Source organism: Ambystoma mexicanum, chromosome 8, assembly GCF_040938575.1.
Source record: "Ambystoma mexicanum isolate Mex_15411 chromosome 8, UKY_AmexF1_1, whole genome shotgun sequence".
Taxonomy (NCBI): domain Eukaryota; kingdom Metazoa; phylum Chordata; class Amphibia; order Caudata; family Ambystomatidae; genus Ambystoma; species Ambystoma mexicanum.
Window position 1 is genome coordinate 556,863,463 of NC_090929.1, and position 26,699 is coordinate 556,890,161.

Genomic DNA, 26,699 nt, shown 5'->3' on the forward strand with positions numbered 1-26,699 from the left:
CTGCCTCCTCCTTAAAAACATTGACCTTGACATCCTCGCTCTTACTGAGGTATGGTTCAATGCCAGCTCAGTCACTACTTTTGTCTCCCATATCCCTGATGGCTATTAGATCATCTCCAGGCCTCGCCCTAACCGTGCAGGTGGTGGGGTTGCCCTGATCTTCCCTGAGTGAGTCCCTTATTCCTTCATACCCACCCAAATGTATTCTTCCTTGGAGAGCCTGGTTTGCAAGCTAACCATCTCTCCCACTTCCTCCCTGACCCTTGCCACTATCTACAGGCCACCTGCCTCTACCACCCTGTAGCTCTCTGAATGAGCTGATTTCTCCTCCTCTCCTCACATCCACCTCTAAACTTCTTCTCCTGGGTGACTTCAACATCCACCTTAACTCTTCAATCACGGCATCCACTCTCTTCCATGTCCTCTGTACCTTGCTCTCCCTGTACATTCTCCCCTCTGGTCCTACCCACTCGGTTGGAGACACTATTGATGCCATCATCTGCACTAATCTTTTGCTCTCCTCCCCACCCACCAACCCACTCTCCTGGTGAGACCATTCTCTTATCTCCTTTCACCTCGGTCCTCTCTGCCATCTGAATGCACCTCCCCAGTCCTGCCAAACTCATTCAAGAACATCCATCCGATGAAACGAGTGTCAGCTGCTGCCTTTGCATCAACATTCATCCCCACTCTGCCCCCACTCCAGACTCTACCTCTGACTCCGCTCTCAGCAACTTCAACATTGCCATCACTAATACTCTTGACATTCTTGCCCCAGTCATGAGGATCCACCTGAAACAGGCCTCCAAGCATAACACCCGGTACAAATCTGAACTTGCAGCCCTGAAACGCAAGTGCAAAGCTGTGGAACAGAAGTGGGAGACCTCAGGCTCACCCTCTGACAAACTGGCCTGTCCCCTTCTCTAAAGGCAATACGACTTTTCAGTCGTAATAAGAAAAGGGCCTCTATCCAGTCTTGTTTCTCTGGTGCATCCAAAAACACGACTGAAATCTTTGATATCTGCAAGGAACTAGTCAATGCTTCCGCAGTCTCCACCTCACTTCTTGCTTCCCAGATCCTCAGCAATGCGCTGGTCACAAACCTCACTGCAAAATCTCAGTACATCCTGAGCACCCTTTGGTCCCTTCCTCCCTACCCTTCCTCACCCCTCTGCCACCCATGTCGCTCCATCCCCCCTCTGACTTTCTCTCCTCCTTCTCTCCTATCGCACCTGATGAGGTCACTACAGTTGTTCGCTCTACGAAGGTCTCCTACAAACAGGTCTGCCCCTGTTCTTCCAGGACTATTAAGTACAACATTGTCTCTCTTGCCCCTGCTCTTGCTAATTTCTGCAATTATTCTTTTGCTACACGGTCTTTCCCCTCTTCCCTCAAGCACTCTCTTGAGCGCCCCCTCCTAATACAATATTCTGCTGACTTGTCTTGTCTAGCTAACTACCACCCCATCTCTATCACCCCCTTTCTTGGGAAACTCTTGGAGAAGTTGGTATTCCCCCAACTGACCCAGCATACTGAGGTTGTTGGTTGCCTACACAACCATCAATCTGGATTCCGAGCATCCAGAGGCACAAGAACTGCTCTTCTGAACACTTGTGAAGAACTGCTCACATCTTTTGACTCTAACTCACCAGCTGTTCTCATTCCACTTGATCTTTCCTCTGCATTTGGCATGGCCATACCACTCCATCCTCAAAGAATGGCTCCACAATACCCTAAATATCGCAGAGCTGGCACTGGTACTGACTAATCTCCTTTCTCAATGACTGTCCCTCCCAGGTTATCCTGGTTTCTTTCTCCTCTCCCACCTATATCTCCACCTGTGGTGTCCCCCAGGGCTCCAACCTGTCTCCCTGGCTCTTTGACACCTTCTCCCCTTACTTCCAGTGTTGTGCAGAGGACACAAATACTCTTCTTCATGCTTTCCTCTGATCATCTCATTACTTCCTCCAACATTCCTGACTGCATATCTGCCATCCAGTCCTGGCGTGCCTCCAGTGATCTCTGCCTCAATGCCAGCAAGACTGAGATCCTTTCCCATTGGGACTCCTGCTCCCTCTTTCTTCCCCTCACTCTGGCCACCCTCTGTGGGTGCCCCCTATTCTCCTTGATCTAAAGCCAAAAAACTTGGAGTCATTTTACACTCCTCTGTTTCCTTCCTCCCTCACATCCAGGACCTTCCCAAGAAGGCCCACTTTCAACTCCACCTCCTCAAAGGAATCGTTCCTTTCCTCACTTTCCCCCCCGAACCGCAACGTCTCCTGAGTTCTGGTAATCTCTAGGCTATACGCTGCAATAGCCTCTTCCTTAATCCACTCTCTTCCTCGCTACATCCCCTTCAGCTAATCCAGAATAGACTGCAAGACTTATCCTTGGTCTCAAGCCCAGGGACCATATCTCTCCATTACTAAAATCTCTCCACTGGATCCCAGTCGCTACAAGGATCAAATTCAAATCTCTCTGCATCATCCAAAAGGCTGTCTGGGGACCACACTATCTACAAGTGGCTCTCACTAAATAATCTCCCACCAGATCTTTATGTTCCACCTGCACCAACTCTCTGCATTTCCAGCGCTTCGCTAAAGAGCGAGCCGCTGGTTGATCTCTTTCCTCAACTTTCCCGTGCTGGCTCCCACCTATGAACAGCCTTCCCCTTCCTACTCGTCGTGAGCCGGATCTCCTCAAATTCAACCCTTTCCTTTTCACCTCCTCCATCCCCCTCTCCCTCCTTTCTAATCCCCACGGTCTCTGAGATAGGAGACCAGGGCCCTTATGTGTCCACCTCGGTCCTTGCCTGCCACCCTCAATCACCTTCAGCCTCTGCCCACTCCTAGCACTTGTCTTGGAGTCCACTGGCCTGTTATCACAGACCTGCACTTATTTATTGGCAGTTGACCATTCTTACCAAGTGATCTCTGCCAGTCACGTAGCTGCTTGCAACATACACCCTACTACGTCCTCAGTGGTACTCCTAGCACTTACTCCCACATCCCTTCTCTCTCTCTGCACTTGCAACAAAGCCTAGTAGGACGGCTTATTTCTGTCATTGTTGTATTTGACTTTCATTCCCATGTGCCCTCCCTGTTGCCCTTTCTGTGCTTTTAAACACAATGTACTTGATGTATAAGCGCCTTACAAATGCACAATAAAATAGAAATTCTAATAACATTTTACAGAAAAGAAAATTACTAAATGGTTCACTAAAATTAAAACTCATAAAAAAGAAAATCAAAAATGGGAGAACATCAGACGAGAAAACACAGCACTCGATATGTACAGATATGACACAACACAGCCAGAATTAATTGTTTAAATTACTAAAAAATTCAAAGACCCAGCAGCCTGTAACATAGCCATAACACCAACACAAATCCTCTGCTACCACATTGCTGCACCTTTCAGAATGAAGATCATTCAAATCCAAAAACACCTGGACAGTAAAGGAACAAAGCCATTCCACCAGAACAAGGAAGACCATTCCACCAGAACAAGGATCAACACCCATTGCATCAAGCACCCATTCTCTGACGTCATTCCACCACTTTTCCTTGATAAACGTACTGGCTACTCTCTACTCATGCAACCCGGAAGAATCCACAGAAGACCCAGACCCCAGTAACTTATACAAAACCATCACGAAACAGCAAGAGCTGACACCTGTCTTTTTTCCTTCCTCAAGGGCTCAACCATTACTGCATGATCCACTGGCTTTAAAGACAGATTTTGTCAGACCACCTCTTGCCAAGCTACCACCCAATCTACAAACACCCCTTTCAATGGAAGAATGCTGCATACATTAATATAATGGTAACTCTGGGAGGATGTAGAAACAAACAACTTACTTCACAAAGTGCAGCACGATTTTAGGCCAACTAAGGGTACATAATGGACCCTCTGTTCCATCTGGGACTTGCTAAAGAACAAAATGGTTGACAACTCAGAGAGAAATCTCATCCTGCCAGACCTCTGAGCTGAGTGTGACACCTTTCATCACATATGTATTCTAAAACCACCAGCATGGCTCCCTACTGACCCAGCCACACCTACTAATCTGTGGAGCACCCGCCAAAGGATCCTCCCTTTTGCCTCCCCTGTTCAACATTTACATTACCGAAACGCATCAGCCGGGTTCGTCTCCCCTGCAATTATTACATAGGTGGCAAACAGATCTATAAAGTCAACCACAAAATCTCAACAAAATTTCCAGAACTAAAATATGCCTGGCAAAGGTGGATGCTTGAAAGACAACAAAAAAACAATGTTTAACCCCACCAAAAGAGAACTAATGATCTGCTCTGCCGTTACATCAAACACAACCTCAAATCCTTGGTTTAACAAGAATGACCCGTGCCCAGTACCATCATCCTCCATAAAGAACCTCCAAACCCAATGAACAGTGAACTCATTCTTGAGCCTACGTTAGAACAATTGTCAACAGTTTTTTTTCCAAGTATACTCTCTTCGACACATCATACTTTATGTGAGCTTTACCCAAAGGGCCATGGCCATGTTATCACTAGTGTGTCGTAGCTCTTTTACGTTTGAGAGCTAACACAAGGACACCACACAAGGTGCAAGTCATAAACACTGTGTCCCCCTCTCCACAGACATTCATTGAGACAGTGTACAGTGACTCATTCCACTGGTATACTAAACAGTTATTCCTGTTGGGACAAACACCCCTTTTCTTTCATGTTATCACTAGTTCTGTCAAGACTGGAACAAACAAACCACCCGTATCTTAGTCAAAGATGATCAGGTGAAGAAAGAGTTAAAAATGAAGCAGCAAGACTATTCCTTAGAATTAAAACGTTTGCAAACATTATCGTGGTGTTGTGTAGTCTGCATTGGCTCCCATTAAAAAAAAGTACACTTCAAAAGTATCTGCATCGCCCAAAGCAATTGTAATAGAAATGCCACAGTTTCCTTCATAAGGTGCTTCCAACACTACAGAACACTGAGGAATCTTGAGGCACAGTAACTTCACTTTAGTACTAGTTCCCAGCATTAGCAGGAAAGGTAGGTAGCATCATCTTTGCTGCTACTGCCCACCAACCTCTGGAGCTCACTTACCAAGCAACCCTGCAGTGAAGAGGACCATCCGACTTCTGTAAAAAAAAACAGCTCTTGATGCAGTTCAACAACTAACTGCTATAAACACTGATCCAAAGCTGAGCAAGGAGTTGGTCTACTACAGATACATTTGTCTCTAAACCAGACTGCAATGGCTGCAACCAAGGGAGGATTCCACCTTCCATCTGAGGAATATTTTTCCTGGTCTCTCATTGGTGGTCATTACAAATCCGGCGGTAACACGCCTGTGCTACCGGTGGGTTGCCACCAGACTGTAACACCCTTTTTCCGCTGCCTGAGATCCCGGTGCCACTGGGAGACATTACAAGTCCTGGCAGCTTGTGATATCAACGACGGAAAATATTAGTGCCCATTCCCACTGAGTCCCTAGGACTCCGTTGGGATGGGGACTCGGAAGCACCGGCACCGTTAGTAATAGTGCCAGTGCTTCCATGGCAACTGTGCTTACCGGCACTTTTGTGCCCGGCAGGTTAGACCTGCTGCATGCCTCAGTGCCGGCAGGCACAGTTGTAGTCTGCTTGTCCAGAAAGGGTGCCAGTATGTTGCTACTGGTACCCTAATTTCCGGACAAGCAGATGTGTAATGACCCCCATTATCTTTCCACCCTTTCCATATTTTTCCTGCCTTACTAACATCCTCACTGTCAAAATTGTGCATGTTTTACACCACATTCCATCTCTATCAGATGGCCCATAAAATCTAGTGTACAAATGACATACTCCTTCTCTTCCTTGCTGCTATCAGCACTCGTACCACATTCATCGCAGCTTCCGAATCCTGAGGCTACCCTTATGGATAACCGACAAAAAACACTTAGCACCACACAGATAACATGTGTTTTGGGGCTGTAGTGATCAACCTGGCGTTTTTCTGCATCTGCCTCTGCATCTATCCCACTAACAGTCCCAAGCAACATGTCATTTTTACAGAGTCACGTATAGCGAGGCCAATAATATATGCATAAGGTCACTTTGAAAGACCACTTACTTTACCATGTAAAAACAACTTCTGAAATGGACATCTGAATGCAAACATTCCTGATATGGGTTAATGACCCACCTCACCAAAGCCTCAGAGATAGCAGCAGGTATTTACCTCCATAATGAGCCACAATTTAAGAGCACAATTAAAAAGGATGAGTAGAGGCTAGATGGTGAAAATGGTGACAATAGTTTCCCCATGGATTTTGGCAAACTACACAATTCAATAGATTTCTTCCCTTCTATCTGTTATGTTATGATATGTTATTTTATTTTGGATTTATATAGCACTTTATATACCATTGGTATGGTCTGAAGGCGCTGGTAGGTTGAACGCCCTTGGGAACAGAAGTTCAGGTCAGTAGAGAGAGTAGGGAGAGTCAACGGCGCGTGTGCGTACCGGGTATGTGTGCAGCTGGTGCGGTATTCGTGAAATAGCTGCTTCTTAGCGGTAGGTGTGGTGGTTGAGATCAGGGGTATGTGTTCGTTCTGGCAGGATTTATCCAGACCGACTGTGGCTGCGTTAGGCCTGAGGAGAACACCTGTCTGGGGGGTGTGTAACCAGAGTGTCTACTTAGAATGATGGGGAGTGAGCGGGAGATGTTAGTATGAGAACAGTTATACCCAATGGTGTCATATTATCTCTGTGTTCTAGTTGAGTGGTGGTGTAAAGAAGAGAGTAAGCGTGGGGTGTGATATGATGGGTTACATGGTCATTCAAACGTTCCCTGCATTCTAGACCATACTATGTACGTTGCGCAGTTCTAGGCGCTCCAGCCCGTTCTATGTACTTTTATTCATTCCATGCATCCCCGTCTGTGCTACACACTCCGGTCTGCTCGACGCACTCATGCATTCCAGTCCGCCCCGCACGCTCAAGTCCTGTCTGCCCCTATATTTCGTATTCACTCACCCTATGCAGTCGCCCGCTCCCCGCATTCACCCGCTCCCGCACTCACGCGTTCCCGGCACTCATCCGCACCCCGCACTCATCTGCTCCTCGCTCTCATCTGCTCCCCGCACTCACCAGCTCCCCTCACTCACCAGCTCCCGGCATTCACGAGCTCGCCGCACCGATCCGCTCCCCTGCACTCATCTGTTCCCTCACTCATCAGCTCTCCTCACTTCTCTGCTCTATGCACTCATCCGCTCTATGCACTCATCTGCTCAATGCACTCATGCTTTCCGCGCATTCAACTCATCCGCTCCTGCACTCATTCACTTACTTCATTCGTCCACTCCCGGCGCTCATCGGTTCCCCTTATTCATCTGCTCCCGGTACTCATCCGCTCCCCGTACTCATCCGTTCCGGTACTCATCCACTCTCCGTACTTATCCACTCTCCGCACTCATCCACTCCCCGTACTCATCCACTCCCCGTACTCATCCGCTCAATGCATTTGTGCTTTCCCCGCGTTCAACATTAGTATGCACTCATCAGCCCCTCAGAGTCATTTGGTAATACTCAGTAATCCTGGTCTATAAATTCATTTGCTCTCTACACTCATCCGCTCTGTAACCTCGTCCGCTCTGTAACCTCGTCCGCTCTGTGACCTCGTCCGCTCTGTAACCTCGTCCGCTCTGTAACCTTGTCCGCTCTGTAGCCTGGTCTGTTCTATACCCTCATCCGTTCTATACCCCCATCCGTTCTATAACCCCATCCGTTCTATACCCCCATCCGTTCTATGTACTCATCGGCTTTATACACTCGTCATACGCTCTATACACTCATCCGTTCTAAACACTCATCTGCTCTATACACTCATCTGCTCTACACACTCTACATACACTTCCGCTCTACATACTCTTCCGCTCTACACGCTCTTCCACTCTACACGCTCTTCCGCTCTACACACTCTTCCGCTCTACATGCTCTTCCGCTCTACATACACTTCTGCTCTACATACTCTTCTGCTCTACGCACTCCCACGCTCTACACGCTCCCCCGCTCTACACGCTCCCCCGCTTTACACGCTCCCCCACTCTACACGCTCCCCCATTCTACACGCTCCCTCACTCTACACGCTCTACACGCTCATACGTTCTGTACATTCATCAGTTCTACATTCGCTTCTCTGTGTTTATGCACTCAATCGCATACATGCTCGTCCGCTCTACACACCCAACCACCCCAGACGCTCATCCGCTTAACATGTTCATCCATTCTATACCTTCATCCGATCTACATACTCATTTAATTTACACACTCATTTGAACTGCGTAGTCATCTGTTCTTCCACTCATGCATTCTTCCACTCAGTGCATTCAACTGTTTATACTCAACCACTCTACACACTCAAACGCTTAACAAGTTCATCCATTCTATACACTTATCAGATGTACATACTCATTCAATTTACACACTTATTCAGTCTATATAGTCATTAGTTCTTCCACTCATGCATTCTTTCACTCAGTGCATTCATCTGTTCAACACGCTTCATCTATTCTAACTATTTCAGCTACCCCATTCATTTCATTCCCTCCTCATGCATTATGTGCATTTCAGCAGTTTACATCTCATTACAGTTTCCCTATGATTTATTCTTATTATCCACTTCACTGTTTTCATCTACTTTACTTGTTTAGTTCCGTTTGTCTTTCTAGTTTATATTCAGGGTCATTAGCTGTCAATTTCTCGCCTCAGGTAGTTTGTTGGATTGGTGTCGTTGAGATGCTGATTGTCTGTATGGGTTAGTTTGGTTACCGGTTGGTTTTAGGGGAAGAGCCAGGTTTTCAGCAGTTTGCGGAAAGATGTTAAATCCTCAGTTTGGCAGATGAGGAGTGGGAGTGAGTTCCACAGGGTGCGGGCCAAGGCTGAGAATGCTGATCTGCCTAATCTGACTCAGTTTGTTTTAGGAATGACTAGGAGGCCGGCTGAGCTTGATCTTAGGGTGCGAGGGGGGTGATAGGGTTTTAGTTTGTCTTGAAGATATTGAGGTCCGGTTTTATGCAGTGCTCGATAGGAGATGCATAAGGTTTTGAAAGTCATCCTTCGGGCTACTGGAAGCCAGTGCAGCGTCTTAAGGGCTAGGGAGATGTGGTCTCTTGGGCCGAGCGCAAGGAGCAATTTGGCTGCCGCATTTTGTGCCCTTTGGAGTTTATTCAGTTGGTACGCGTGGATTCTGAGGTATAGGGAGTTTGCATAGTCCAGTCTTGACATAACGATTGATTGGACCGCAGAGAGTCTGTTAGGAAAGGAGAGATATGGAAAGATGCGCCTAAGGGTTTTAAGGTGGTAGTGGCAGGATTTTGAGACGCTGTTGACTTGGCGCGAGAGTGTTAGGTCAGAGTCAAGGATGCACCCAAGATTTTTCACTGAGTTGCAGGGGTTCGGTGAGCTGCCCATGGCGGATGGCCAGGGTAGTGGTTGCGGAAGAAGCTCGGAGTTGCCACATTCCATGATTTCCGTTTTGGAGGGGTTTAACAAGAGGTGGCTTTGGGTCATCCAGAGTTCTATGTCGAGGAGGCAGGCGGCCAGGTCAGGTCGGGAGTTGGGATTTGAGTTCATTAGTTTTAGAATTAGTTGAGTGTCGTCAGCATAGTTGCAACACAGGATGTTGTGTGAACAAACTATTGGAGGGAGATGATCAAGTAGAGATTGAACAGGAGGGCAGATAGGCATGCTCCTTGTGGGACTCCCGTGTCGACTTGCCCCCCGTAAGTGGGAGTGACTCCTCAGCCATGGTCTGGGCTTTGACCAGGAGCACCTTACCATAGGAGAGCAAGCTGTCAAAAGAGAGGAAATCCCAACTCCCAGCTTCCGGGATCCCTACAGACCACAACATCACCACACTGCAAGCGCGAGTCAAGCAACAGTGGAGTAGGGCTCTCCCTAGATGGCAGCAAATTATACTAAAACAGTTCCAAATACAGTTCCAGGTAGAGTACAATGTCTGTCACTTTACCTTACTTTTAAGTGAGGTGCGTTGGGGTACGTTGAGAGTCGTGAGGGCACGTTATCCGGAGGGACCAATGAAATTACTCACATCTACTCGCCCTCCCCCCGCACCACACCGGAAAACACAGAAAAACTTACTTCCGATGTTTTGCGTAAGGCCGGGTGTTTTAATCACAAATCCTTAAAGGCACAGCAGCACTGTTTTCTTTACCAGCTCCACAGGAGGAAAGGAGCTGTAACGTGCCACTCTTGGGAGGTATAAAAACACACCGAAACACTTACGTACACTTCGGAGACATTTTTTCTAGGACACGTTCTTAAGAAAATTACTTAAATGTAGACGGAAAAGGGTTAGTGTGGTTTTTGAAGGGGAAGTTGTACCTGAGTATTGGGGTACAGACAAAGAAGAGCTGACTTTGTGTTCTGAATTTCCTGCATAGGTGGAGTCTAAGTCTACTCATGGTCTAGCATCTGGTGTATCTTATTCCTCCAGTGATTTAGAACCTATCAGCTCATACCTTGAAGACATGTGTGAGATGTCCTTCAAGAAGATGCAACTGATTTTGAACGTGAAACATGCTACCAGCGGGAGCTGGTGCAGATGCAAGAGGGTAGGGGGGATGAGGTAGATTTTGCTGAGTAATGCTGGAAAATGTAGTACACATCTCTGTGGTTGCAGTGTTGTTGCATGAAGGCCTGTTTGGAGGCTAGTGGCACCACCACAGGTGGTGGAGGACATTGTTGGGATAAATTGTGCGAATTAATGTAGCAGTGAACGTTTGCACTAATCTGTGTGTGCCTTGCATGCCTTGTGCTCCATGAAGGAGAGGTATCAGTCAAGCTACTATGAAAGGGACTTTGCACAAGTGGCCAGCAGGAATGTTAAACTATCAAGGTTCACAGTGGTAAGTCTGGTCTGAATATTGGAGGGTACTGTGATGTTGAGAAGCACTAGGATTTTGCTCTTGGGATGGTTGGGCTTCAGATAAGTGCAGAACATCATGGAGAGGATCAATCGTTAGTTCTGTGGATCGGTACTCCCCCCAACTGCAGCTCTCCTGGAGGCCACAACAGCGCATCCGAGGGCTGAATTGATCCACTGGCATCATCGGGCTATACCTTGGGTGGTATGAAGATAATAAAAATAAAAAACAAAGATGAAAGAAACAATTTGAAATTTCATTTTTAATTCTATTTTTTGCATGTGTGTTTCCTGGGGTGCATTTCTATAAGCAGACCTAACGGTTGCTCTGCGGGCTGGGCCTGTGTGATACCTGTGAGCCTGCTGGGATCACTAGCTCCATGCAGCATTTACAAGATTGCCATTGCCCCTAGCCCTAACTAAGCAGGCATCTCTGAGTCCCTTGTCACCCATCTCCCGCACCCCGATTGTCCTTCTCAGCATTCTTGGGGCCTATCAGGGAACGCGCAGGCTTTGGCCGGCTGCCTCTCCAAAGGCCCACTGTGGCATCCCTCCTGCCATTACATGAGAAATGGCTACTGCTCAATGGCATGCCTCATCTCTCCTTGACTTCTACCCTCTCCCTTTGAGGCATTTCTCACTGCCCTATCTCTTTAACATATGCTCCCTTTATGGATGATCTGCCTCTGAATTGATCCCTACCTTTCCTGAGCTCCCAACACACTGCCCACACTTCTGCACTGCGTTGCTGTCATACCTTGAATATAATTGAATATAGCTGTGCTTTCCACTTGCATTCATTGTGACTGTTTGTTTAAAAATCGAATTTAGGTGTGCTTTCCACTTGCATTGATTCTGAGTGTTTTTTTACAAATCGAATGTAGGTGTGATTTTGATTTGCATTGATTTTGACTGTTTAAAAATCGAATTTAGGTGTGCTCACATCCTGAATTTGTTTGTTCTGCTAGATAAAATCCTACTTACTCCCTTGCTCTTTGTTTTGCATTTGTTCCTTGCTCCCTTGTACCCCATCACCCTGGGTCCCACTCTGTATTCCCTTTCCGTCTGTGATTCCTTGCTTGCGCCCTTATGTCAACCCCCTCCTGTGTGCCCCAGCCGCTCATCCTCGTTAAGTCTAGCACGCTCTTTGCCCCATCATTGCGCACTCTATCTCTCCTATGTTCTCCAACTATTTCTTTATCTCCTACCCTTGACCCCTCACCAAGTCCGGCAGGAAGAAAGTTAACAAGGACAAACTTGGCTCCAGCCCTGGGATTCCTATCACTGACAACTATGTCAGTGCTTCCGCCAGAGAGACTCTCATCTTTGTTGTTCCATCCCCTGACCTATGGACTCTTCATATGTTTCTCTGCTCTCTCCTTACTCTTCCTCACACATCAACATTGGCACCCACTGGGAGGTCCATCTTGCCTCCTCCTCGACCTCCTGTTTCATCATTAATGTCTATCACAATGGTACCGTCTTTGTACAAGGGCCTCAACTCAACCTCCTTCTTTTTGATAAGCTCCTCCTTGCCTTATCAACTTTCCAACTTCCTCATCACTGGCTCTCTTGCAAACTACACCTACAGCCTCGCTGTCTCCCTTGCCTGTTAGGCACACCTTGGTTTCCTCACCTCCACCTGTCCACAAGGCCTGTCTTACTGTGGTTCATTTGATGTCATCTACTACCCTGACTCCCTTGCACTGTCATCATTAACGCACCTGTAATCCTCTCCCACGCTGGAGCCCCTGCCACCCACTGCCAATGCATCTTGGTCTCTCTTGCCCTCTGTGGTCCCTCCTTCACTGATTCCCTTGCCATCTACCACTGTCCAGGTTCCCTTGTCTGCACTCCCTGCAGCCCCTCTGCCTTCTTTTGCCCCTATCTCTTTAGCACACTCACCTCTTATGGTGCAGACCTCTGTCCCTTGTACCCCCCATAAATTCTTTCAAAATGGTAATCTGCTCCACGATGCCACACTTAACTCTTGCTCTGCAGTCAAGCAATCCTCTAACATCTGCCACCTAATTGAACACCTGGACCCCAATGTTCTTGCTCTCACTCAGACTTGGTTTAAGGATTGCTTTGTCACAAGTTTTGACACACTTCTCCCTGAAGGCTACAAGATCCTCTCTGAGCCCTGGCTCAATAGGCCAGGAGAGGGAGTTGCCCTAATCTTTCCAGAGTGGATCTCTGTTTCTACCATTTCCATTCAGGCCTATTCCTCTTTTGAATGCCTGGTCTCCAGACTCTTTCTCTGTCCTGTCTCCTCTCTTACTCTGGCCACCATCTATCGGCAACCGGGCCAGTCCACCCTCTTTCTCACAGAATGGGCTGACGTAGCATCTTCTCTCCTTTCCTCCTCATCCAAACTCCTCCTGCTGGAGGACCTTAACATCTATCTTGACTCTCCTGACTCTTCAGGAGCTTTCCGCAACCTATGTGACTCGCTCTCTCTCTCTCCATTTTACCCTATGGTCCGAAACACACTTCCGGCCACACCTTGGATGCTCTCACCTTCACAGACATCCCTCTCTCTACCCACCTCACTACTTCACTCTCATGGACTGATCACTCTCCTCTTCTGTCCTCTCACTTGAAACTCTCTTCTCCTTGGGCACTGGCACAACCAGCACCGCCTGCCACCTACGAGGTCTTCCGACCCATGAAAAAAAGGGTCAGTGGCTGTCTTTGCCTCCATCTATTCCCCTCCTCCCACTCATGCAGCTGACTCCCACCCTGACACATCCCTCGCTAACTTACACATTTCCATCTCCAATACTATCGACATACTTGCCCATGAGGGTCTGACTGAAGCCTCCCAAAAAAGCAACTGTTGGAATGACTCTGATCTGGCTGACCTCAAACACAAGTGCAGGGAACAGACATGGGGATCTGCAGGTTCACTGTCTGACAAGCTGGCCTACCGCCTTCTGCAAAGGAAATACAGACTCAGCATCCGGCACAAGAAAAGAGCCCATATTCAAACCTGCATCTCCACAGAATTCAACAACACAGTTGAACTTTTCAAAGTCTTTAAGGAGCTGGCCTATCCTACTGCAACCTCATCCTCTATTGCACCCACCCAGGGCCTTTTGGGGGGTGGCTGCACACTTCATAGCCAAAACACAGGACATCCTTCCTCTCTCTCCTCTGTACCCACTCATGCATCATCATCGTCTGGGCCCCACTTGCCTCCCACCAACATGACCCCCTCCGCCCTCCCCCCTGTCACACCTGAGGAGGTTTCTAGACATGTCCAGTCTATGAAAGCCTCCTCCAAACAGGTGGATCCATGCACCCCCCAAAACCATCAAGGACAACATTGACTCTCTAGCTCCAGGATTGGCATACCTCTGCAACCTCTCCTTCACCAATGGAGTTTTCTGCACTTCCCTCAAGCATTCTCTTGTGCACCCTTTGCTCAAAGAACCCTCTGGCAACCCTTCCATTGCAGCTAACTGTCACCCGATCTCCATCACTGCATGCCTGGTCAAACTCCTGGACAAGTTAGCTATCTCTCAGCTTACCCTTGACACTGAATCTGTTGGCTGTCTCCATGACCATCAGTCTGGCTTTAGAGCTCTTGTGAACACCCATGAAGACCTGCTCTCAAACCTTGACTCTAACTCTTCCTCTGTCCTCAATCTCCTTGACCTCTCCTCTGATTTTGATAGGTAAACCACTACATCCTGATCACCCGTCACCGGGATACCTTGGGCATCACAGATCAGGCCCTGGTGTGGCTTGAATCCTTTCTCTCTGTTCGTCTTCCCAGGTGAAACTTGAGTCCTTTCTCTCCGATATCACTCTCTCTACAGGGATCTAATCTATCCCTATCAGTTTTCAATGTCTACGTGGCCCCTTTGGCCCACATAATCTCTGCCCTCACCTCCAACTCTCAGCGTTATGCGGATGACACACAGCTCTCTTCAGCTACCCTCTGCCTCTTCCTCCTACTTGCTCATTCCTGACTGTCTGTCCGCAATTCATTACTGGTGTGCTACTAACAATCTCTGCCTTAATGCCAGCAAGACAGAGATCATCCTCATTGGGACCCCTTCTCCAACTTTCCCACTCTCACTCTGGCTGGCCTCCCTTGGTTCTGCTCCTTCAACCACAAGTGAGGCAAAAAGCCTGGGGTTCATCTTCGACTCTACTCTCTCCTTCTCTTTGCACATCTCAGACATGTCCAAAAAGTCTCACTACCAGCTGCACCTCCTTAGCAGTATTGTAACTTTTTTCACCTTCCCCCAAAGGCTCACTGTCTTAGTGCCCTGGTTCTCTCCAGATTGGACTACTGCAAAGTCTCTTTCTCAATATTCCTATTGCTAGTCTCCAATCTCTACAACTTATCCAGAACTGAACCACAAGACTTATCCTTTGCATTAAGCCCAGGGACCGCATCTCTCCAGTGCTGAAATCACTCCACTGGCTCCCCATGGCTGCAAGGATTAAGTTCAAGTCCATCTGCATAGTCCACAAGGTTTTCTGGGGCCGGGACCATTACTATCTATCATGCTCTCTTTCCAAATACTCTCCTTCTAGAGCCCTCTGCTCGGCCTCTCCAACTCTCTTCAGGTGAGCCGTTTCTCCAGAGATTTGAGGGTAGATCCTTATCCTCTGGAGTAGTCTCCCTCTGTAATAGCCTAACTACCTCTATTTGTCTTGAGCACTAACTCCTTAAGTAACAGAAACTCCTCAAGACCTAACTCCTCTTTTCCTCCTTCTCTCTCCCTCTCCCATGCTAAACTTCTTCAACTCGCTTCTTTCCCTCCTTCTCTCTTCCCTTACCTGTTCAGTCAGCTGACTGGCCGCCTGGTGCACCTCCAGAGTCGCACAGGTCGCCGGCTTCCCCGCCATTCCTGCACTTACATCTGGGCCACCTCACTTTGCCTGGTACTACTGCAATATGCTCCATGAGAGCATATTTACCCATGCGCAACTCGATTGTGGCGCACTTGTCCCCCTCCCTCTCCATCACACTTCCTGTTTGCGCACTTGTACGTCCTTGACCTTGAATGTTCTAGGCCTTGCAAGTCTGTTTGTCCAGTCCTCCCTCTGTCTCCCCTCCCCAGCTGGTCGTGCTTGAAATACTCTAGCACAGCACATTAGATGACCAACTACCAAGCAACCTGAAATGTGGCCAGACCAGTACTGCTGTTTATTGATCTGTATACATCTTTCCCTGCCTCCCCTTTACCCCCTTAATCTTTGTCAAGCACTTCTCTAGTATATATGCCTCCGGCCTAGTAAACTAGCTATTGTTGTTAAATCATTCAGAATCTTCAAGGCCTAAAAATGATGACTGTATTCCCTTGTTTCCATCCTACCTTGAAGCACTTTGAAGCAGTTCACTTGTGTATAAGCGTTTACAAATAAACAATTACAATTGAACAATTACAATTACAATCCTGCCCACACCTACAACCATTAAATACTAAAATGGAAGACATATTGAGGTACAACTGTGTACCATATGGGTATTGGTGGATGTAAATTTGGTGTGCAACTTGGAGAGTCCTGAGTGGTACAATATAAAGACGACGGAGAAGGATTTTTTCCGGAATTCCATAGTTGATGTGTACTTTTGGTGATCATGAAGAATACATAATGAAAGAATTGTGGCAGTTATCAAGACTGCTATCAATATTCTCAGTGATAGCCATGCTACCATGTAGAATGTAGGTGAGTGTGAGGTGAACTACTTTGTTCAATGTGGCTGACAGGTTGCCTTCATCAGGAGTCAAGGATGTCGATTCTTGAGGATACAAAGGATGTTGTCCACCTCCCTCGTTTTACCAATTTAGTGCTGTATCTGGGTTAGATATACGATTCCTTGGACTGAAGGATGTTGTTGTGCTCGATGTGAGGTCATGAGTGGCTACTGCTCTTTCAAGGACCTTAAGTAGGACGTCAAGATGCCTGATGGGGTGTTACTTGCTGAAGCATTTTGGGTAGCCTCTTGGTTACTTGAGAAACACAAGCATTAGTCAAGTCTTGCTATTGAGTGGATGGTGCCTTCAGCGTGGTAGATATGGATGATTTCCAGACAAGGCAACAATGCTCTTATTGGAAAGTTCTTTAGTATGGAGGCACACTGTGTATGATGTCGCCTTGAATGGCACAGCCTTGCTGTCATGTCTTGCTTCTCTGCTGATTGCTGTAAAAGTTGTCTAGTCAGTAGTTGTTGTGCAAATAGTGATGTTTGTTGTTTTGTTGTGCTGTCAGTTGGGGGGTGGTGATCATTTGATGGTGCATCCATATTATCTTCTACAACATGAAAGATTCAATGGTGTAAGATTTGAAGTCGGAGCACGGTACGTGTGCTTTGGAGATTGCTATGATGCAATGGTTGATGGTTTTGAAAGGATCTATGTGATTACTGCACCGTTTTTATTGCGAACCCCCACAATTTTGACTTTTTTTATTTCAACCCCCATTTCACCCCTTATATATGCGGGGGAGACCCCCTACAGCCCCCCTAAAGTCATTATATACTATACCCATCCCCCCACATATATATGTGGCAAAAAGGGGGTTGATATTTTGAGGTGCTGCAGTAAAAACGGTGCAGTAATTGTACAATCCCCTTTGAAGAGCGCTCTGCCATACTTGTTGGCCCTGGCAATGTTGATTGGTTTGTATTTCACCGTATCAGTCGTCTTTTTGTAGCACAGATTTCCCCGAGCTGGGTGAGCGCTGATACATTACAGGATAGTGCACAAGTCATTTCCTGATGCTTAACTTTTAGAGGGAGACTTCTTCAGTGTAACAAAGCCTGATAACTTAAGATTTGAGGGTGTTTTGCTTAACAGGGACATGGTGGTTGATGTGTGTTGCAAGAGTGTTGTATACTTCTTGGTATTCTCAGTCCTGGTGTTTTTTTACTCACATGGGGCCATTTTGCCATGGATTTTGCATTGCATATGATGTATATGGTGACCTGTGTGAGGAAGCAGCAATGCACAGTCCATGATGATGCCAGTAAGTGCTGTTTTTGCAAATCAATGGAGATGGTGTGCCTGTGCTGGAGGGAGACAGAGGTATTGAACAAATAATTTTAGGATGCTCACTTGATGTTTGAGGATAAAGGGTTCAGAGTGCTGGCCCTCAGTGTTCAAACTGGTACATAAAGTGGGCCTCGTTGGGCGGTATGTGGTAAAAGTGGGGTTAATGGAATTACTGCCACATTTACCTCACTACAGAATCAGGGGTTCGTGGAAATGGGCATTAATTACGGAATTAGTGACAGCGGAATTTCCGCCAACATGTGCAAAATTAGCACTGGCCCTAATTCCTCCAGCGGAATTACCCCCAAGATGCGAAATGGCATTTCCTCTGCATTACAAGTTTAAATGCTGACACAATTCTGCTGAAAATTGGTGGTAATTCCACCAAAAAACAGTGCAGTTATTGCCACATAAAAGATGCAGGTGAATGCACACAGGTGATGGAAATCAAGTCACAGGTGCACACAATCCACTCAGAAAGAGTGCATAAGGCCCACAACTGGCCCATGAACACTTTCCAACATCATGCTGTCACCAGCAGTGAGTAGTTAGGACATGGAGCAACTCCTCACCCACATTGAGCTGCAGAGGTAGGAACAGAAGTGCAGGGCAAATTGCACAGAGAAGAGGAGGTGGAGACACCATCTAAGGGGAGCACCCATTCCTGGGTTAAGCCCTCGGCCTGGGCTTTGACTGATGCCCAGCTCATTACCCTGTACCACCTGAACAGGAAGACTGCAGCAGAGGTGCTGTGCATGATCCATGACAGCATCCAGAGCAGGACCAATATCCGGACTTCCCTACCCCCGCTGCTGAAGTTTGTGTCAGTGCTACATTTTCTTGTCAGTGAAACTTCCAGAACATTGTCGGCATGCTGCATGGCATGTTCCAGACTACTTTTTCTCTTGTGCTCATGCAGCTGCTAGAGTCATTCCTTTAGCATGCATCCCACTAAATCTCCCTGCACACCACTCTGGCACAGATAAATTCCACAACATGCAGTTTCTAAGCAGCAGCCTACATACCAAATGTAATTGCCCGCTGGACTTCACCCATGTGGTCTTGCTACCCCTCAGGGATCCTAAGAGGCAAAACACAACAGGAAGCAGCTCCAAACTATGAATGTGCAGGTTACGTGCAACGCTCACCTAACAATATCTTTGATGTGCTTGCTTTCCTGGATCCACGCACAAGGTCATGATCCTGCGTAAAAGCACCCTGCCTGTGTAAATGGAGAGCCACAGGGGGCAATGGACATGGATTCTGGGTGAGTACAAGTGCCATCACACAATACAATCTCACCACTCAAGTTGAATGCAATGTGAAGGGGGAGCATGGGTGGGGCATTACTACTACATATCTATGCATGCCCTGTGAAGGCCATGTACATGCAGTACCTGCACTCTCCCACCACACATGACATCCACCGACCAACAGGAAAAGGCATAGCAGGACTATGCAGTAGTATGACGGCAATTCATAGTGCCCCAACAAGTAACTCATATACGAACAGAGGAGTACAGCCACCACGATTGATAGGGCACACATACCTACATAGCCAATGCAATTCAACAATGTACAATGATAAACAACACTGTGTGTGACAGGCATGGTATCAAGAGAGACGCAGGGCCTCAATACGAGTTTGGAGGCAGCCATGGTGCTATTAGCACCATGGCTGCCTCCAAACCGGGCTCCATTACCGGGTTCCTACAATCGGGACTTACCGGGTCATTCCGACATAGGAGGACCCGGTAAGTCCTTCCTTGCAGGAACCATTAACCATTCCCATTTGAGCCCCCATAGGGATAAATGGGAATGGGGAGGGAGGTAACAACGGGCACATTACAAGTGTCCCGTTGTTACCTCCCTCTTCCCCTCGCGGGACCCGCAAAAGACGTCTGTTTTTACCAGACGTCTGATCTAGGTCCCGAAAAGGAACCCTCGTAATCAGCCCTGACGGAATGAAGGGGGCCGGTCCCGTACCAGCCCCCTTCATTCCGTCAGCGCCAGGGTCGTAATGAGGACAACAGACTGAAAGATGTTAGTTTCAAAACCTTTATTTACTAAGGTTCCTGGGTTGGTATAATGCCTAACTGGTCCTAACTCTAAAGGGATGGTTCACTTAACTGATGTTTCTTAAGGCCTTCAACGTCTGATAGTCCAAAATAAATGTCTGCCTATGTCTAAACCTATACTTGCCCTCACTCTTTACAAAAATGTGATAGGTAGTCTTTAAAAAGGAAGAACACAGTGGTCCAACAAAAAATAGCGGCCTTCTCACCAGGTGTGGTTCGGACAATGTCACAAAAATTAGTTCAATCAAAAAGGGCTGTTCGTAACCTTCTCCACAGAGCCCTTGCAATATTCTCGAATAATGTCAGCATCTGTAGTTCCTTGGGCTTCCCTTCCCCAAGCTCCAACTTGTTCAAGTTCTAAAACATCAGAAAAGAAATATAACAGTTCCTTATGAAACTTCTTAGGGTTTCCTTCCCCAAGATTCCATTCTTTCAACACTACAAAACAACAAGTCTTCAACTTTGTTAGGCGTCTCAGGGTTCCCTTTCCCTAGCTCAGGCCCCTTTCAATTTCCAACACAAAATTCACTTTGTCAGGATGTACTTTGCTTTTCCTTCAATTTCATGAAATAATGGGCCTCATCACGACTTTGGCGGTAACCCTTAAATCCGGCGGTAGCGCTATTACCACCGGATTTAAGGGTCCGCCAAAGCAGGACTTCGGCGGATTTCTCCCCAGTTCTGAGCTGGGGGGAAATCCGCCGAAAATTCACGCTATTACCGCCGGCGGGAAATCCGCCGGCAGTATTAGCGCGAAATTTCCCCATTGAACCCAATGGGGAATGGGCATTCCCGAATGGGCTCAATGGGGAATGGGGATTGACATTACCGCCGAACTCGTGATCCGGCGCTATTAGCGCTGGGGAGTTCGGCGGTAGGGCCAATACCGCTGGCGGTAATACCGCCGGCGTTACCGCCCAAGTCGTGATGAGGCCCAATAGATAGTCCACTGTGTTAGGCCTCTTAGGGTTCCTTTACCCATGCTTGGGCTCCTTTTGGTTTAAAACAGAGGTGCAGCTTGTCAGGATGTACCTCTCCTTTCAGATACAGTTCTTTTGCACACTTCACTTGTGGGGTACAATTAGTGACTTTGAAAACTGCCTGGTTCTTTACTCCTCCTAAGTGTGGGCCCTTCAATCTGTAACCCCTCTCTTTATTTATTGCACCTTCTTTTAAACCTTTCATCTACAGGTTCTTCCTTTGCTCCTTCCTGGTGCACACTTGCATCTTCCCGTTGCTTTCCTTTTTTCCACCATGCACTCTTGCACCTTCCTTTGCTTTCTTATCATGCCTCTTGTACACTTCTAGTGCTTCCTGCACATTTGACAAACTGTCCTCTCTTTACCATGCACACTCTGCTCTATTTAAAAGTCTTTGTTACGCTTGCCTTCTTCGCACGGTTCAAATGCCTTTCTTTCACTTTACTTTTCTTCGGTGCCGCTAGTGCAACTTCCTTCTTTCTATTTCTCATATTCTGATTATCGCTCACACTTTTCTGTCCTTCATACACTTTATCTCACTTTCTGCTTCGTGCCGCTTGAACACTGTGTCCTTCTCCCGCTCCATATCAGTCAAATGCATGCTCCTGAGTTTCTCTCTCTCACTCACCGGGCAGAGTTGCATTGACAAACGGTCCCTCCGGATACACAAAGTTGAAGTCAGGGTCTCACCAACTTCCCCTCAGGCTCCCTTGGGCTTGGCACATGTCCCAAGGGAACAAGCATTCTGCCGACAGCAGGACACAGGCTGCCTTACACTGGCTCCTTGGAGGCACAGCTCGGTAGCCACACTGCAGCTTTTCACACGCACCGTACCAGTGTCTTGGCACGCCGTTCTCCTCTAGGCTTCCACTCCTGTAGCTCTCTATTCCTTAGCTTCTCAGCTCTGGACAGCATCCCCAGCTTTCTCTACTCCATGTGAAAAAACACTTCTAGTCATTAGTGTGTGCCTGACCCTGCCTGACTCTATTAGTGGGACAACTTGAGTTCTTTCCAAAGTAAGTTTCCCTTAATTTCCCCAAGTTGTTTCTGTGGTTAATCTTTACTGCTCTTCATTGTATACAAGGTATACTGTTCATCCTTGCCTCAGTATTTGTTGGAACTGGGGAGGGGAAGATGGGGTGAGATTGAAAATACCCCATGAAGGCTGACGGAGAGTGTCTCAGGGTATATGGACAATGGGGGAGTACCATGTCTCACCTTTGGGTAATCCCTTGTGACTCTCCACTCATGTGATCATCCCTCGTTTGTCCACCCCCAGGGTCGGGATCCAAAACTCGATAGCCCTTCCCTGGCTACCTGAATGGAATTTCCAAGGGAGTAGTTGGGAGAATACCGTCAGGTTTCTCACAACTGCCAGACAGTGTTGGTATGTACACAGCAAACCATGTATCTAAATCCATTGTGGCAGGAACGCTGAAACCACAAACATGTATACAAACAACCAATCAGCCAGCAGGGCATTAATGGACAGCAAAGGACAGGCCCAGCACAGACACCATGCACGTTTGAAATCCTATCACCTGCCATGTCTGGCACAACTTTTGTGTGAGCTGTGTGCACAGTGTATCTCTAAGTGACAAGTGACAATGCACATGTACTGCTATAAAAAATCAAACGTGTACATGACTGCATCAAGAGAGTGTGCATCAACAAGACATGTAACATGCCACACATCCTCAATGCACTGTGACTGATATCTGTGTTCTTTGCTCTTGCAAGGGACTATGGTTACCTCCTGCTCTCAGGGCTGATGGCACCTGTGTGCAATCCATGTATGCCACTGGAGGTGGGCTACAATGAGGTACTCATCAGGAGCCGGATCTGCATTAAGCCGACCTTTGGCCTGCTGATGGGACATTTCCAGAGCCAGAGTCATAATGCTCCCTTGCCCCCTAATGTGGGCATGCCTCCCCCAGCAGACAATGATGCACCATCGGAGATGCAGTACTGCAACACACTGAGAGTAAGGAAGCTAGGGATGGACATTGGGTGCAACAAGAATTTAGTGACCATTTTTTCTAGACACGTTACTTTTCACATGCATCAAACATGTGTATATCAGAATGTGTTTTAATGAATCACCTTCACACAAAAAGCATGGTCCTAGCATTTCTTCATTAGAACTTGTATTTTATTTTGAACTGTGGTTAACATCCACCCCAACACCCCTGCCCACTCACCTCCTCATCAGCCACACCCCTTACCACCCACCTGCACAACACCCAACACCCCTTCCTTACCACCTCCCCACCCACAAAATCCATTCCCACCCACCTCTCCCATCCACAGCACCCCTGGCCACCCACCTCCACCACTCCCAAGACCTCTACTAATCCACCTCCCTTGTGCCCAGTCAAATAGTGTCATGTAAATACAAGTGATTTTTGTGGCCTTTTGCCCTTGCCAGCCTGCTCGGGTAGTATAAGGGCCACATTGTGGAGGGAGTGGTGCAATGGGCTCACAAGCAATGTCCCCTCCATCGGGTTGCTTGAGGTGTAAGGTTCTGAATCCTGGCCCGGGAAGTGTTGCAGGGTGAGAAGCATGCTGGCGTGCATAGATTTGGCAAAAGACAACATGCCCTCTGTGTGCTCCCTCATCATCTGGCCCAAACTTTTAATTGCAGCGGTCAACATGGACAGCTGCCGGCACTGGCAGTCCAATTACCCTGTTATTCTCTGTGAGAGTATACACTGCAATGCCTGCAGACGCTTCACCTGTATCTCTTCTAAGTTTTCTATGGTGACATGGCACCGCTCCATGACATCCACCTGCCACCAGAGGGCATCAAGTGAATGCTGATGCACATTCTGTGGACTATGAAGAGGCACAGGACTTGATGCAGAGGGACTTGAAGCACATGACTTCACCATCAAGTGTACTACTGCCACCACTCCCTTTATCCAGCTCACCCCGGCAATGGCAATGGCTGTCTGCCTCAGTTGACGAGGTAGAGTATGAGGGCAGATCGGCGGGTGCAGGTGTTGTGCCATGTGTGGCACTCACTGGATGTTGCTCCTCAGAGATTACCACAGAGGCTGCATGTGGTGTGGAGATGCTGAGGGTGCAGTGCCATTAGCAGCATGTTGAAGGCCTCCATCAGGTGCTGTGCCATCAGTGCCATGTGCAGTGCTGGTGGAGGGGCCACTGGTCACACTTGAGGGGACTGTGACTGTCTCATTACTTGGCACATGCTGACATAGTGCTGCTGTGGGCTGACCTTGGTGCCTCACTCCTACACTTCCTCCTGCTTTTTCCATTTCTGGCCTGTGCAGAGGCGGAGTGTCCCGCCTCATCAGCATGAGTCGACTATGAACCTGCTAGGTAGATAATCCTATGCTCTCAGTCATCATGCATACTAGCACATGGGCTAGTGGAACACTGATGCAACATGATGAATGGTCACACTACACACATTTTTTTTCTGATGGCCAGGGTCATTTGAAGGATAATGAATAAAGCTCATGCAAGGTGGGAGTAGTGTCTGCTGAGGGTTTACTCAGTCAGCACATGCATGGTTTCCTTGCATGTTGGCCTACAAATATAGCTTGTTGATGTGGTGACACAGTGGCTCACTTTGCAACTTGGTCTTTCACGACACACACATGTTCTTCTCATGGTTCCATGACACCAAATGCACATTTCCCCCATGTTCCATTTGTATTTGAACAGTTTCCCACCTTCCCTTGCACTTGCATGTAGTCACAGTGACTTTGTACAGATTGCCATGTGGTTGCCCCTTCCCCCGGCCATTGTTCCCATCTATGTTGGGGACGGGACACATGCTTTTGCTCTGTGCTCATGGTAGAGGGGACTTAAACGCTCACCAGCATCTCCTTGGCTGCTACCTCGCACTTCAACTCTGCCAGCGCCCTCCATACCTTCCATGTGGAGGATGCTGCTGAACATTTCCTCCCATGGGGTCAGGACGAGTGGTTCAATGGCACTGTCTCATGTGGTGGAAGTCTCATACCTAGGACGGCAATGAGGCTGCGGAAACTAGCCTTGAGGTTGTTCCATCCTTTTCAGCAGTCCTCGCTGTCCAGTGGGACAATAACTACTGCCACAACCTTGTCCCAGATGTTGAGAGATGGGTGGTGCTAGCTGTAATTCTGCCATTTTCGGGCAACATTACCGCCCGAAGTTGGTTTATGGTGGTAATTCTGCTGGATGGAATTACTGTTACCGCCAATGGTGTGCGCATGCTCCCGTCACCTTGTAATGTGGCGGTAATTCTGCCAGACATCAAGGTGGTAACAGTAATTCCTTCCCACGGAATTACCACCATGATCACTGCCCAACTCATAATGAGGCCCAGTCTCATTTATTACTTCTCTTTTTTCCAATTGGAGACCCTACTAAGAGATGCCCAGTGATCTAACAGTTAAAAAGGAAAGCAAGAGGTACTGCACAGCATGTGAGTGTTCCTATGTTCTTGTGACCAACAGCCACTTGCACCCACTCACCACCTGTGCAAAGGCCCTTACATTTCACACAACAAGCAACTCTCCTTCTTGGAGCATATTGCAAGGATGTTGAAAAAACACTGTACCAACTTTCACTCTTAATGACATTCAAGTCCCACATTCCAGCCAGCTATTTCAGATCAGAATTCCAAGCCTTGTTTCTCTCCCAACTGGATGGTGCCAATGTTCGCCTGGAAGGCCATCTAGCCACCACCCTGGCACCCTGATCACGTTTCCTAAATGCTGAATAATTTGACATCCAGATAATCTGCAAATCAAACCACATGAAGACCCCCTTCTTTTCCCACCAAACATGCATGTTACCTTCAAATTTGCCACCTGAATCTTCAAGACTGTGTCCCTCAAGTACACAAGTAACCTTGCATATAACATGTGCATCTCTTGAGGCCTACAATGTGCAGAAGCAAGGACATGTATTTACTTTAACTGCACTGGGTCAGGAAGGAAAGAACAAGAAGAATGCACTTCTCTGTCAATGCCCATAGACTCTGGAATCTCCTCCCCTCAACATCTAACTTGCCACCTCACTCCTACCTCTAAGGAATTTCCAGAAGACACTAATCTTCAATGAATGGTCCCTCCACAAAACCCACTTCCACACCGTGCAGGTCTACACAAGCTGAGTTTCGGCCATCTCGTATATATATATCCAACAAAAATGCTAAACTTGTCACCACCCACATTATTTCCCCAGGCAAAACGTTTGCAGGATTAACCTGCCTTCATATACATCAACAAGTGTACCATGAGATGTGACAGAAAAACACATACCAAGATGCCAGAACACATAATATGCTACGTGCACCATGCTGATACATGCACACACTGTACACATATCCACAGGAGACACAGCATCACACTGGTCCCCAATGCTCTAGCAAATATTCAGGAATCACCCTAAAAGTTGCAAGAGTGAGCCCTGCATATATGAGTCTAATACATGTAAGGGTTGTTCCAAAGTTAAACGTGAACATCAATGGACAAAATGAAAAAATGCTAAATGAAGACTACACAGGATGAAGTCCATGTCGTGTTAAAATGTATAGGAAACATTCACACACTTATGCTGAGACAAAACCATGCCATTATTAATGTGGAGCCATTAACACCAAACTGCAATAGAGACCAAAATGTAGCAGCCAATGTTCTGTTCCCCACGTGCAATTGTACATGATAGGTAGATGATGAGAAGTCCATGCCACCAT

At 47.4% G+C, this 26,699-nt stretch overlaps 1 long non-coding RNA gene across 1 annotated transcript in view; it reads right to left on the reverse strand.

The window, feature by feature from the left end:
• Positions 1–26,699, reverse strand: part of LOC138472210 (uncharacterized) — a 362,895-nt gene that overhangs the window by 92,809 nt on the left and 243,387 nt on the right. The window lies entirely within an intron of this gene.